Source organism: Pseudopipra pipra, chromosome 12 (assembly GCF_036250125.1).
Source record: "Pseudopipra pipra isolate bDixPip1 chromosome 12, bDixPip1.hap1, whole genome shotgun sequence".
Lineage (NCBI taxonomy): Eukaryota > Metazoa > Chordata > Aves > Passeriformes > Pipridae > Pseudopipra > Pseudopipra pipra.
This window is the reverse complement of record NC_087560.1, coordinates 1063952-1079299: the sequence shown is the minus strand read 5'-3', so window position 1 is coordinate 1079299 and position 15348 is coordinate 1063952. Positions and strand designations below refer to the sequence as shown.

General features: G+C 40.2%; 1 long non-coding RNA gene across 1 annotated transcript; it reads left to right on the top strand.

Annotated features, from left to right (window-relative positions):
- The first annotated feature begins 1252 nt into the window (after positions 1 to 1252).
- Positions 1253 to 14444, top strand: LOC135420647 (uncharacterized). The gene is made up of 2 exons (XR_010433645.1): positions 1253 to 7160; positions 10856 to 14444. It is a non-coding gene; the product is annotated as an uncharacterized LOC135420647 (long non-coding RNA).
- The last annotated feature ends 904 nt before the right edge of the window (positions 14445 to 15348 follow it).

Sequence of the window (15348 nt, the reverse complement as noted above, 5' to 3'; positions counted from 1 at the left end):
TCTGTACGGGTAGTGCTAATGAGGCAGACAGCAACTTTATCTTCCTTTAGCATCTGCTGTGTGTCCTGCCCCTGCAGAAGGGACCACAGGTGAAACTGGTTTCTGAGGAGCACTTACTGTTCAGAGGCTGAACTGTCGATTCAGCTGACTGAGGTTGTGTGTGTCAGTGCGTGCAGATGAGCATGACTGAGCATATCTTTGTGAACAGAGTACTTCATGGTAGTGATAGATACCAGTATTTCCTGACTCATAAATCAAAGATTAGAATATGTATTTTTACTTAGTAAGATTCTGAAAAAAAAGACCCACAACGCAGAAAGCACAACTCCCCCCGCCCAACAGCTTAAAACGTTCTGACATGTATTGTCTGTAAAAAAATGCCATTCTCCATGATTTTGGCACTTGTTTTAGGCAAGTAGTTCACCTTGCAGGAGTACCAAACTGTAGGCATAAAGTAAAACACCTTAACTGCAAATTCTTTGGTAGGAAGCAGAGTAGTAGTTTATTCTTACAAAGATATGACACTGGCACGCCCCTCTTTTCATGTTATTTTCAGTTATAAATTTGAATGAAACAGGGATAATTTCAGTAGTTTATACCCAGACCTCTGAGTTCAAGTTTGCTGTGTCATTAGTTGGCTAAAAAATGTGCAGTGTCTTAATTTTTCCTGTTTGAATAGTCCATATACCTGAATGAGAGTTCCAGTGATTAGCCATTCTGCTGGTTTTTAGATTACTTTAATATTTTTTAGTGCCAGCAATGAATAGCATTTCCAGGTCATTTCACTCACCTTTTTAAAGCAATTGTGCTGTTGCTCTGAATAGCTATTAATCACTTGGTCTCTGGACTCTGTCATGTCCATTGAAAGTCATAGAGCCAATGTCTTTAGGTTATGAAATAAAAACACATATTTGAATATATATTTGCATCTCTAGTTATTAGGGAGCTTTCAGAAGAGTGCCATGGTACTGTGAAATACATTTTCAGTTAAAAATCAATTCACGTGACTTAACTAAGCCAGTGTATAAGGCCATTTTTTTTAGTCATAACTGAGATGAAATTTTGCAGGTTGTTTCAGAGAAGAAGTGCTGGAGTTGTCACTAAAACCATACCAGGTTCCTGAGGTGTATATGTAAAAAAGTTTAGGCTGAAAAGATTTTGCCATGTTTAAGTGCGTTAAAAAATTGGAATGTTTGCAAAATGTGTGTTTGACTAATTGTGGAGCAGTTCTTGGGCAATAAAGGCTGGGGATATTTTAGCAAACAATAGATTACATACTGAAACAAGGTGTTCTTTAAGGGCATTAATGTTCCTTTATTTCAGAGAGGGCTAGGGTTCATGGTCTAGAAACTATTTGAAAATAATACAGCAAGAAGGGCTGCACTGTTCTGCATTTCCAATGGTGAGATCCTCGCCCTGGAGTGTGAATCCTGCCTGATGCTGAGGCAGGATGGCCTGTGCTGTGCCACTGGAACAGAAGTGCTGAAATGCTGACAGCACTGTCCATCTGCTGCCAACACAGCATTAGCCATTAGTGCTAAAGCTGATGGACAACAGGCAGTGGAGAGGATCTGCAGTCAACTTTGGGGGTTTGTCATTTCTTTTTTCAAAATACATATATATATTGTTTCTTGTAAGAGTGTTGGTGTAACTGAAACCACAAGTCTGATTAGCAATGCTGTCATGTTTTTTTTACTGCTGAGACTTGACAGGCATATGTACACTGACTAGTGGGAATATTTAACATGCAGCAAAAAAATTGGGCCAGGAAATGTGTTTGGGGTTGTGTTTATTTGAATAAAAAATACACATCACAGACTGAGCTCTCCTCACCAAAGGAGGGGAAAAACCTCCACACACAGGAGGATCTGAACTATGGTCTTCATATCTGGGTAGTTTTGCCGTTTCTTCCTCACCTTCTGCCTGAAGCATGATGAAAACACTCTAATGACTCTAATAGGAACTAAAATGACACAGTTTTTAGCAGCCAGTGAGAGCTGACTCTCCTGTTTTCTGAAGTACCAGAAGTGACCAAATGTAATGGTAAAGCAAATGCTTGTCAATAAGAGATAAAAATGTAACAAACACACACACTGAGTTCAGAAAAGGAGTTTCGTGCCCGAGTGAAAAGGTTTTACGATGGTGCACTCCTCTAGCTTCAAGGAATTGTATGGTTTTGATATGTGTGTTCCCACCTCGGATTGGTAGGGATTGGTAGGGACCAGTAGGTGATGGTGATGCAATTTGTGATTGTCATATTTGTATTGTTTTTAAAGCTTTTAAAGTGTGTGAGGGAATGAGCACAGAAGATGGCCAGGCTGGTGTGCACAGTTTCACAGCTGAGCATGTTATGGAATGGTGTATTTTCTTAGCTTTGAATCTGCCACCTGCTAATGACACTTGAGGACCCCGTGTGCTTTCCCAGAGGAGACAGTTCTCAGTCCCTGGGCCAGCAGGGACAGGGAAAATGTGCATCAGTGACTGCAGAAAAACCCCAAAGGAGTATGGGCACTATGCAACAAGCATTTAAGCTTCTGGGAATCTCTCTGAAAGAGTTTTAAAGGAATAAGGAACTTGCTGTCAGGTATTTTTTCTGACTGTTGTGTGTGCACCCCCCAGTCCCCATCTAAGAGTTAAACTTCAACACGAATATTTTACCACTGGAATTGGTAACAGAGTTTTCATGGGCAAACAGACAACAAGCACAAACAACGGTGCTCTTACCTGAAAGAAAAATGATCAGTAGGCCTGCGTGCTCTTTTCTTTAATTTCCGTTAATCAATTAATAGCCTGAGGCATGAGGTTTTTCATTGAATATTAGTGACTTTTGTCTTCTGAAGGAACAGCGAAACATTACAGAGCACAGCTCTGTAATTCAGGAATTACACCTAAATTAAGATAAGAAGAGGCACTAATTAGAGAAGAGACATGAGAGGAAGGCAATAGTGCTTGATGTGGAGAGCTGAGCAGATATTAGTTATCTAGTTCCATCCCCCCAGTGGCAGGGGGATTACAATTGGATGATCTTCAAGGTCCCTTCAAACCCAAACGATTCTATGATTCTATTACCTCCGTAACAGCTGTGGTGAGCAGCATCCTTGGTTAGAAAGCATCTTTTTTGAAACAAGGTACTAAAATAGCCCACTACAAATACTAAATAGTCAGGAATCTATAGAGTTTTTCAGTAAGATTGAGCAAGAGATTTTCTTTTCAAGGCTGATGGCAGAATTCCATTTTTCTTTTCTTCCTTCTTAAAAGGATTGATTTAAATTGTTTTTCCAACCCCTTGTCTTCCAGTTGTGCTTCCATTAGTGATTAATTTGGGCTTATCTGTATGCCATCAGTTTTGTTTGCTACTGATTTTTGCACCTGCTTAGAACTGCAGATGTGGTCAGAAGAGTTCCAGATGGAGTGCCAAGTTACAAAAGTAACAAAGTTATCAAAAATACCTGCAAAGTACACGTGTCCCCTTTACAACTGTTTCTGTGGCATTTTCAGTGCGAGGCAAGTGAAGCTGAAGGGAGGATATGACAACCAACCAACCCCAAACAACTTTTTGTTTTAAATCACCCCAAAATGTACCCTTGAAGCATGGCAGACTTCTAAAAAATTCTGTGTATTTATGAGTCATCTTAGCATTGTTTGCTTTTCTTTTTGGCTTCAGGATCCATGAAAAATTGGCAGAGTCCAGTGCTGGTGAGTATCTCTGCAACCCTCAACAGCAAGTGAATGGGCAAAAAAGCGGGACTAAATTAGACAAAGAGCCATTTGAAGTAGATGCAGCATTTCCAACTTACTGGCTGTATCATCAACAGCTCCTGTGTGCCAGCTGAGTTAGAAGATCTGGCAAATCCAGGATATATTGCAGGATCTGCCTCTAGTTCTGTTCCAATGTCAGCTCATATTTCTGCCTAAACTGAAGTTAATTTACAGCTCAGGGAACTGGCTACATTCCACCAACCAGCCCTGTTCCTCAGTTGTAGGTGAAGAGTTCAACTGCAGTTGAAATTCCTCCATTGTTTCCAGCAGATGATTCAAATAATGAGTGTGGGACGTTCTGCCAGTTGCTAATTCTGAACTTCCAGTAAATAATTCTTATATTGTATGCATATAAAGATAATATGTCTCTTGTGGGCGGTGCCAGGTGTGACAGTTGGTAGTATTACACTCTGCTATGGTGATAAAGCTGTGTGTGTCTCAGGGAGTAACTAGATTATATTTAACTGTGTTCCCTTGTAGCTTGTCACTGGTTTCCAGTGTGCTGTTGAGTAGCATCAGTGTGAAAGTATCACGAGAGAGAACTTCCTTCCAAAGGAATCAAATCCTGTTCTGGATCTCAATGAGTGTTTGAACTAGACCCTGCCCCTAAGTTATGTACAGCACGTTGCCTGTTGCCTTCTGTGTTCTCCATGTACATCCCTGAATATTCTCCCTCAGCCAGATATGAGTGTTTTCTGTGTGCACAAACCCCTGTCTGTCCAAATCTCTGCCCTGCTGAGGCACAGGACTCAGGCTTGCTTTCAGTGTGGAGTTTATAGGTTAGTTCTACTTGAAACAAATGAAAAAGGAAATTGTTGTTTTTCAAGAAAAAAACCCAAATAAACCCTGACCAAAATAATCACCCAGAGCAGTACTGCTGGTTAGAAAGGAAGAACAACTTTGTGTCAAAACTTTTCTCAAACTTTACAGGTCCTGGGTGGATTTATTTGCTTTGTGCAACACTGTTTTCCAATCAAATCACAAAGTAATCTGACTAACTTTATCTTTTAAGTTAAAAACTATTGTTTGCTGTATACACGTTGTTCAGGCAACACCAGGTGTCTTTTCTCTCACAGATTTCCAATTCATTTTATGAAGCGAGTAGACAAAGTTAATTAGTTTTTGCCACCTTGCAGAATCATAAATTACTACGGAACAAGTTTTATGCTTTTAAAATATGTGAATACAATGTTCTTGGGTAAGTGCCTGCTTAGTAACGCAGGAGTGACTAAATGTCTCTTTTCCAAAGAACACCATGGCTTTTAGCACAGCCCTGACCTGGATGAAGGAACCCCCCTCACCTGGTGGGTAAAGGAAGGGGAAATTCGCCTGCCCCATGTTCTGTGGGAGCACTGGATGACTGTCATGGGAGCAGTCAAACCAGAGAACAGGAAGGATTTCAGTTTCGTCAGGGAGACAGTCAGCAGGCTCTTCATATAGTCACTTATCCCAGATTATCTCAGAGACCTGGGAGTCAGGGTAACGTAAACTTTTTTTAGGGGAGTGGGACAGGGATGACAGACTGTCTTTTCTCTGCACCCCTTATGCTTTCTCTCACAAGTATTTGACTAAACTCCAGGAAAGAATACACTAGAAATGTTTTTTCATATGAGCTCGTCAGTTCATGCCCATACTTGGAAAAATCTTTCTTTTAACGTTATTTGAATAACTAAAATGAAGTTATTTGCCAGGCAGATTATACATTCTTTCAGTTCTTTGTCTTTTGTTATATGTTGTGGTGCTTTTTACTAGAAAATAGAAACCTTTTCAAGTCCGTGTCTGTGATAGATAAGGGGAGCCTTTCAGTTGCCTCTTCTATTTAGTTAACAGTTACAAGTCCACTTTATGACCAGTAAAATACAAGTGTGCACATATCTGGGCTGAAATCTGAACTTCTAAATAGTCTAAAACTTGTATAGTTTTCAATTAACAGAGAAAAATGCTTTTCAGATGATTTTTATAGCCTTGTCTGATCTTGCTTTATCCCATTACTGACATAAATTTTGGTCATGCCATCTTTCAGTTAGATAGCCTACACATTTCACAGAATACTAATCTGGAAGCTAATATTTTGAGAAAAGGTGCAGTTTGGGTAGAATCTGTGCATATATTTCAGTATTTTTCCAGTGTTATTACCCTCTCTAAGAATAAAGAGAAAAGGTAAGCAAAAAGAAAAGAGACTGTTTCTGCCCCAGAGAAGACAAGGATGTTCACAGTGTTAGCCTGGGACTTCGGAAAATAAGATTAATTTTTATTTTTAGTGGCAAACTTTGCCATGATAAAAAGCAATGTAATGTAATTTTTAAATACTTCATTTTTGTGCTCCTTTTGTGGAACTGATCTTCCATGTGTCACAGGGCTCTTCTGAAGTTCAATATTTTTACTGTGTAATCTCTTTTACAGTATGAGGTGCCAGGTGAGTACCTAAGCCTTAGCTGTAAAGGTAATCTTCCTCATTTAGATTGGCATTTTGGCTCATGAATATTCTTGGGCACCCAGAAGGATCAAGTCTTCAAATATATGAGATCTGCTGAAAAATGTGCAGTTAGTATCTTCCCTGACTAGGACCTCTGAATTTAATCAGAACGCTAGATATACAATAGAGGCTTTCAAATTGTCTGCCTCCTACAGAAGCCCCTGCAGCCCTGTTACAGAATCATGGAATTGTCTGGGTAGGAAAAGACCTTTAAGATCATTGAGTCGAGCTGTTAACCCAGCACTGCTCAGTCCATCACCGAACCATGTCCCCAGGTGCCACATCTACACTCCAGGTGTCCACACCTGGTCCTTTAAATATCTCCAGGGGTGGTGACTCAGCCCTTTCCCGGACAGCCTGTTCCAGTGCTTGGCAACCCTGTTGGTTGTCCCACTCTAAGCCTCCCCAGGTGCAACCTAAGGCCATTTGCTCTTCTCCTATCCCTGTTACTTGGGAGCAGAGATCCCTCTCTGTTCTCTTCAGTCTTATACAAAGCACGTACTCCCATGGAAATTGTTTCTTGTCTGGCATTTCCTTGTTTGCTTTTGGGACAGCTGCTTATTAGCCACAGATTTCTCAAGAGTGGCTTATGTGCAATGAAGTTGAGAGCTGTTTATTTTCCTGCTGTCCTGTGTTGTAAGGATGGGAGGATCCAGCAAAAGCACACTCTCTTCAGTGTGCTGTGAGTAATTCCTTGTGGGTTGACTTGAGGTGCAGGTCACGAAATGCTTTCTGATACAGCTTCTCTTAGTTGCAGGACTGGGTCACACCTGTATCTCTGACACTGTGCAGAATGGCCACAAGTGTCATCCTGCCTGTGGAGGGGCAATGAACCTGGAATTCTGTCAGTGGAAGGCTGATCATGAGACAAACAGCCTGGCTTCCCAAGAGAACTGCCAGCAGTTGTGCTCACAGGGCAGCAAGGGTGAGTGTCCCACAGCAGAGCTCAGGGTTAGCTGATGCTGGGATTCTGAGTGCTCTGGGGTCCCCTGTTCCTTGTTTCTCTTCAGCTGGTCCCCTGCTCTGTAGTGGCCCTGCTGCAGTTAAGAGTGTACTGCCATGTGTGCAGGGCATCAGAAGGGGAGGAGGCAGGCACGTTCACAACCAAGTGGAGGAGCTTTGTTAGGAAAGGAAAAGGGAGTAAGTAGAATATGATTCTCATCCAGTTCAGATGTTAAAAATATCTACCACCTTACAAAGGACAGATCTTGCTGGAATGGCTTCATCCTCCACCTCAGAGGAAGTGAAGTGTGCTGAGCTAGGGAGGTGCCCTGTGAGTACCTGGGAAGATATTGGAGGTGGCACTTCAATAACCACAGTAAACCCTCCAGTGTAAGCATAATTTGGTCAGCATAGAAGTATGTGGTTAGATCAGCTCTCCTTGTGGTACTTAAGGAGGGGGCACAGTAGTTCATTTCAGGATGAAGTGCCCTCAGCTCCTGTGATGTGGTGACACAGCCCATCCTCAGTGCCACAGCTGTGCTGGGAAAGGCCTTGCAGTGTGGATGTGCCCTCAGGATTTGTGTTGCTTTCTGCTCATCCTGATATAAAAAGATTCTCTTCTACTTCCCATGGGAATAGTATCAACTAAAAGAAGCTACATCACTATTTCTGAACTTAATCCAGGGAAGCTATTTAGTAACTATATAGCTGCATTACTCAGTTGTATGAAGGATTTTATATTGTATACGAAAAAGGAATTGACTATAACTGAATTATTGTTACTCATTTTCTCCTATGAATAATCAAGCTGTTATTGGATTATTGTTAGATTTCCATTCTGTCTCTTAGCATCTACATTCATGTTTGTTGTTTATATTGTTGACATATTTACTACACACTTCTGTTCAATGAAGTGCAGGGGGAAAAGGGCACACCCTTTTGGGCAGTTTAAATTCCTAATAAATCCTACTGTACCTTTCTGAGGTTGCCAGTTCCATTTCCCTTTGCCAGTCTTGTAGAGAGTTACAGACTTCATGACTGATTTTTTTTTAATTTTTTTTTTTTTAAGCAGAGTAAATGTGTTCATAATAATAAAAGGCTCAACAGCTAAATGTATAAAGTATGTCCAAGAAATATTCTTTCCTATAATGAAAGCCACAAACCCTGGGGTAATTCTATCCCATGAATATATACAGAGTGGGAAGAGCCTTCTCAGTGTGGTTTCCAGGTCTCAGCTATTAGTGTGTTGGTCCCAGTCTCCTTTCTTTTCCACAACTGCTTTCTGGTGTTGCTCTCCCCAGCTCCTGTGCTGCAGGGGTTGCTCCCAGTTCCAGCAGCAGTTCCTGCTCTGTTCTGGAGCTGTTCAGGTGTCCGTGTCATGCAGCAGGTTTTTGTGTTCGGTGTTGGGTTTTTAGTTTTTAAGGTTCATGTGGTGAGTAGCTATGGCTGGGTGGAGGTTTCTTGCCTGTGAAAGGAAGGTGTGTGCTTTCTGTGTGCTCTCTCACATACCTGATTAATTAAGTGGTCTGTTTGACGTCTACCAGCTAATAGGAAGTTTACCTTGTCTACATGGCTCACTTCTAATGTTACCTAACCAGCACTTTCCTTTCTCTTATAGGCTTCAGTGCACATTACTCATAACTTTGGTTATAATCTGTTTACTGATGATCATTAAAACATGTTTCTTGGAATAATGTACACTTCAGGCTTCTAGTTCTGCTGGTTGGGAACAAAGTAAGGTCAGATCTTCCTATGCTGTGCATCTGGAACTGGAGAAGACATTTTGTTTTACTGATCAGTTTAACTTGACTTGTAATGAATGGTTGCTGGCACTCTTGTTAAATGTTTAACCAAAATCACTGAAATAAAAATCCAGCCATTCTTCACCACTGGTACAGGCATAACTGTGCATTTTAACTGCACAGCAATACATTCAACCCACCAGGATTTCTTCAAAATCCAGAGCTTCAAGAGATGGAGTAGGAGGCCCTAAAAGAGGAGCTGAGGGCACAGTAAAGCATTTCCTGAGTAACTGGGTCTGATCCCCTGCAGTGTCAGGGAAGGGACTTCTGAAAGTCGTCGTAGCTCATTTTAAGCATAATCAAAATATATCTGTTTGACAGTACTGGAGGCCAAGGCAAATGTAGGCCAAACTGCTCTGTGTCTCTCACACATGCACTAAAATTCTCTACAGTTTTGGAATATGGCATCATTTTTCCTTTCAGCATCTGTCTGAGGTTGCAAGTACTAACCCGCAGCTTCATAATTTTATTTCCAGATGAGAACTGAGGTGCTATGAGATTAAACCTTGCTTTAGGGTTTGCTGGGTAAGTCTGGCAGCAGAGGAGGGAGCTGGGTTTGTCTATCATAGTGATTTCATTGCTGGTTGCTTTTCCCTCTGATGAGCAAATGTTTCCTCCTGTTTAAAAGAAATGCCAAAGAAGGGAGTGGGTTATTACGTCTGGGGGAAAATGTGTTTTGACAGCAGTTTTGGCAAACACAGGTCATAGAAGCTCAGTCTGCAGGTGGTGAGTTGTCTCCTGCTGGTGCTGAGCGCTGTGTTGGGGCGGGGAAGGGCTGTGGATTTATGAATTGTTTAAGCTGCTGCACCATCTAGTGGTAGTTTTTAAAAAACTCTCTCAATCGTGTAAGATAAAAGCAGATAACCTATTTAACTTTCTTTTTCCAATTCCAACTGCATGCATAATTAAAAGCAAGGAGCTGTGTTGAGGCGAATGTAAAGGCATCATCTTTCCCCTAAGGAAGTCCCATGTTATGTTCCTTCTTAACATGTGCTTACATCTTTCTTGCAGATAACATAACTCTTAGTTTTATCTTCTCAAGCAAAGTGCTCTTAGTTTGCAGAAGAGTTAGCTTTCAGAGAAGAAAAAGAAAATTATCTTGTTGGAAAGCAAATATAGCTTGTGCACAAAATAATATTTATTCTTAGTTTAAAAGATCAAATGTTCTCTTTAAAAATATGACTTGTAATAGAAGCTGGATTAGTATTCTGGAGGGTAAGACTATCCGCTGCATAGAAAGAGCAGTGACAGTGGCATTGCCTATTTTTCCCATGTAAAACTGCTGATGTGCCTCACATCTGCTCTGGAGAGATTCCCAGACAGTCAACCATGAGGAACCAGTGCATTATCCAGCTCCTGCCACTCAAGGAATCAGCTTAGAAATCATGAGGCTTTTTAAAAAATGAAACAGAACCCACTCTGAATTTCTTGTATTCTTTCTAGTTTTTTAGCCTGTAGGCTGCACTCATTTCACACTTTCAAGCTTTTCTCAGGATGCTGGGGAGTGGAAATATTTTCTTTTAAAATGAATGCTGAGTCTCAGACGTGATTCCAGTAGCAGAGACTCTCAGCAAAGCACTAAAAATAGTGAGAGTCATGATAAAATTGCAAGAGCAGGAAGTGTTGCCTCTGAGAGGAGTGGGGAGGAATCTCAATTTGTATGCATTCATTAACTTGGCGGCTGAAGTTAAGCTGCTTTTTCTGGGGTGCTGCTTCTCTCCTTGCTGAAAGAATGATAAAAGCTGTTCACAAACCAACTGAATGCTCTAAGGTAGTTTTTAACAATCACAGTAACTTGCCATTTACAATCCGTTATCACAGCTCTGATGTATAATTCAGATTATTTGTAATTTCCTGGATGGCTTTGTTTTTGCAGGTAGATTGAAGCTGTGGGCGTGCTTAATTTTTTGGATAAAATGCCATGGGTGCCAATCTCTGGTTCCTGGTAATGATCTGGAGCAGGTTGGAAAGATATCTGCATGCTCAGCACGATGGTATCTCTGAAATCAGGGATTGTGCTACTTGATCTCCACTGGAATACCTGTGGCTTCAAGAGATGCTGCAATGGTGCTTCTGCATGGAGAGCACTGGCCTTGTGTCTGCCAAGAAAGTTCTACTCACATGCAGCTGTCTGTGCTCATACTCCTTCAGTTGTCATTGAAGTGTGAAAGCTTTATGATCCCTGCCAGATGTAATGCAGATAAAATGCATCTCACTTGGAGGAAGGAGCCCATGGGGCTGCTCATGATCCTGCAGCACAGCCTGAAGGGAGGTGCAGGAACAAACTGCACTGGCACCTGGGGGGGGGTTGTTCCACCCAGGGACCTCAGGCAGGCTAAGGACTGAGCCAGGTCCTTGCTTCTTGTGAATTGGGGTGTTTTGTTATGGTACCTTCCCTCTCAGGTTAACAGGCAGTGTGAATCCAACAGTTGTACCTTATAAAAGAAATACCCTTGGGAGTGGAAATGGCTGTTCTAAAGGTTGTGGTACTTGGAACTGAAAGAAAAACATCTAATCTCTTTTACCATAGGTATGGTATGTCTCTTTTACCAGTGCTATGTGTTTAGTAAGCACAGAAAGAAACTTTTCTGGTTGTAATGAACAGAAACTTCTGCTCCAGAACAAAACCAGGCTTGTTAAACAGCAAAAAAATGTCAGATTTTAAGTTTTTGAATGATTTGTGTGGTGTTTTCTTACTATAGACATTTGTTGTTAACAAAGCGTGTTTACCTCTGTCCAGTGTAATACCTGACCTTTCACACTCTGATTTTACTGTATCACACTTTGAAGGTTGTTCCCATCAATACTTTTATGGCCTTTTTTAAAAATTCAGTTTAATTTGTTACAGGTTTTTTTGTGCTCTCATTTTTTCAGTAATTCCATACTCCTGTTGACCTGGTGGTGGTTGTACCTAAAATGCTGTTATTTGTCTTAAAGTTCACTAAGATTCCAGCACTAAACTATGATGCGGCCATTATGTCAGTCATGGAATTTTCCTGTTTGCCATATTTTATTCTTTCCTAGGCTGTAGTGCAGCACGTTGGTGGTAAGGACTCAAGGGAACTTAAGCCTTTTCCTGTAGGTCCATCCTTGTGTTAACAACTGAAAAATTCTGAAGTAAATAACCACAGTCCTTTCTGCATATCAGAATTAATTTTGTGGAAATGTTTTTTAAGTGTAACTGACGGGTTACAGTTTTGTTCCTACATGTGTATGAGTCAAACACAAGCAAGGTCAAAATGAAATCTTACAACCAACCACTTTTTAAATCTCACAGTAATCCACAAGTATAGTGTCAAAATGATATTCAGTGTTCTTGAGCACTGATTAACTTATATAACCAGCTGATGAAATACTGCCCGTGATACCCTTTTCATTCCTCTTGGTACTAATTTGGAATTTGAAATGTTATTTGAGTGATTAAGCAGATGAAAATCCTGGAAAAATTTTTAGCTGTTGAAGTTTTAAAGCAATTCTTGGAAATCAGACAGTGCCTCTCTCCTCTTGTGATGTCCAGTTTTAGTAAAGTTCAACTCCCTACGTGAGTAACAGTCCTGTTTGCATTTCTTTGGATGAACTGGAATACTCTACCTATTTCTTTATTTTGAGAGCTTTTAAAAAATCTTTATTCCATACTAGCAGTTTAAATAACATTTAAATAACATTGACTAAGTCCATTAGCTGGCTGGTGGCATTCCTGAAATAGCATTGACAATCTGTTTTCAATGGACTTCCAGCTACAGAAATGCTCTGATGAAGTAACCAACATGATACATTCACTTTCCCAGGGATTTCAGGGGAGGAAGCAAGGGAGCTAGGAATGCAAATACTCCTGAAATTATTTGAGGATTAATATTATTATGAATTTTTTAGTTCTCAGGAATCAAGTGACCCTTACAGTAAAACTGTGTTATTGAGTGCAGGAATGAAACAAAGATTCAGTACAACCATGGGTTTGCTTCCAGAAATGCCCAGTATTGCATATCATTTTCTTGTCCTTTGTATCTGCCATTTTCAGAGTTAAATGTGTGCTTCTACTTATGATGGCAACCCCATAGCAACACCATCTGTTTATTCAAATTGATGTTTCCTTAAAAGTGAAACGTGGTAGTTAAATATAGCTTGACAATTACCTGACATTTTCAGAGCTTAAGTTGTTTTTCATTGCAGGATAGTAAAAAAGCAAAATTGGAATTAATTTGGTTGTCAGACACTGACTGTGTTGTAAATAATATTTTGCAAAACCAAATACCCCAATTTTCTGTGAAGAAATGCTGCTCTTATCCCTCAGGTTCAGTGATCTACACTGTCCAAGTTGAGTTCCAGTCTCTACCAAAACAAATGACAAGATAAACCTGTGAACTATTAATGAAAAAAACACCTTAAATAAATGACAGAGCAGCCTTAATGATGGCCACAAGTAAGTGCAGTCATTCTGTTTGAGCAGGAAAGTAAAAACCCACAACACCAAGAACTTCAGCCTTAGACTCGAATGCCTATTTTGGTTTTGTTTAATGCACAACTTAAAATGGGAATGTGACTATTCTTTTAATTTCTACAGACTTCAGCATTCTAGGGAAGGAAGCAAGAGGAAAGAGAAAACAGGATAATTCCTTCTTAAACCCTACTGCTCTGTGGCAAGCAGAGTGGCATCACTGAGAGTTCTCCCTGTCTCTTTTTGTTTAAGCTCCAGAGCTACCAAGAATTGTTCAAGCTGATCCCAACAGCACAGACACTGCCAGTGACAGCCAGGGGGGGCTTTCTACGTGTTCTACTTAGTCTGAGGTGTGTGAGAGCTGCAGTGATCCTGTAAAACTTCATTTCATCAACGTGAAAGGAAAGGAGATTAAAATGGAGTAAGAGGCATGAGTCATCACACTGCCATGCACCACTGGGCTTAGCAGTCAGCATCCGTGGGGTTTGGGGAGGAAAACCTGGGGTATTTTTGGCTGTTGCTGTCAATAGCTGTCAGAAGAGTTGGACTGAGCAAAATGAGATTAAAAGGAAGACTATAATACAGAAGGGAAGTTTAAAAAAAGCAACAGATCAGCTTAATTAATTGCAGCCTACTTATATACTCATTAACTGCTATTATGAGTCAATCTTTCTGTGCCTCAGATTTCCATTGTGAAGGTAGAAGATACAGAGCAAAGCAACTGTTCTCCAGCCACTCACCAGCAATGTTTTACATTTTGTACCTCTTTTTTTATAGCTCTCATTTAAATAGTGTAGTACAATTTTAAGAAAAAAGTTTTTATGGGAGAAATATGACTGCTGTTTATACAAGGAGATTCAGAGCAATAGTTGGGATTCATGCAGTCATAAGGAGATGGACTGTCTGACAGTGCTTTTAAACAGCAACTATCCAGTTATTAACAACATTATTAGAAAATATTGGAACTAGAATTGTGTGTGCGCATGTGTGTGGGAAATGGGACTGGAAAATAAAAATCTATAAACCTTAAGTTGAGAAATTTATATATTACACACACATACAGTGTTGAAATAGTTGATTCTAAGGGTTCTGCTCATTTTTTTGGTTTTTTTGGTTATTTAAAAAAAGAAAATAAATAAAAAATGTAAAAGGTCTGTCACTGATTGTATCAAGTTAAAATTCAGATAACACTTTAGCCTGAATTTATAAGTTGAAACTCAAGCTTTTCACATGAAGTAAGGAAAATACCCTTTTAGTAACTTCCTTTGGGTGAAGTTCTCTCTTCTGCGTTCTTTTCTCCAATTACAGTTGCTTTAGCCAGTTTGTTATTCTCCTCCAAAATGTGCTTAAGAAGCTAGCATAGTATCCCAAAAAGGTCTATATTGTAAATTCCTAATGCTTATTTTCATTAGGATAAAACACAATTATTTTACGCTTTAAAATATATATATGTGTGTATATATATACATATTAAAAATCTGGGTAATAGAGGTCCCTTGAAATGTCTGCAAATGTGGAGGCCCAAAGAGAAACTTTTGTTCTGGAAGGGTATTTAGGACCTCAATGTAGCACATCTGCCATTTGTCAGGATCCTCAGTCAGTTCATACTGAAAATGGCTGTAGTCTTTTGCTTCTGCAAAATGCAGCAATCCTGTTACTTCACTGCAGAAGTAGTCACAAGTTACTTACCTTTTAAAATACTTTTTTTTTGACAGCAGTGGCTCTTTGGTTTCATATTTGCTACTGGTAGTTCCCCTCACAGTGTTTTCAGCTGAACCACCCTTAGAGGTGACACAGGACTCTCCCCCTCTGATGTTGGCTTGTTGTGTTCAGCATGTGCCTGGAGGAACCCAAACTAACAGAACACCTTCCCACTTTTCTCTCTTGTGCTCCATGGAACTCCTTAATCCTGGCAGAGACTCATCCCCAAAGCT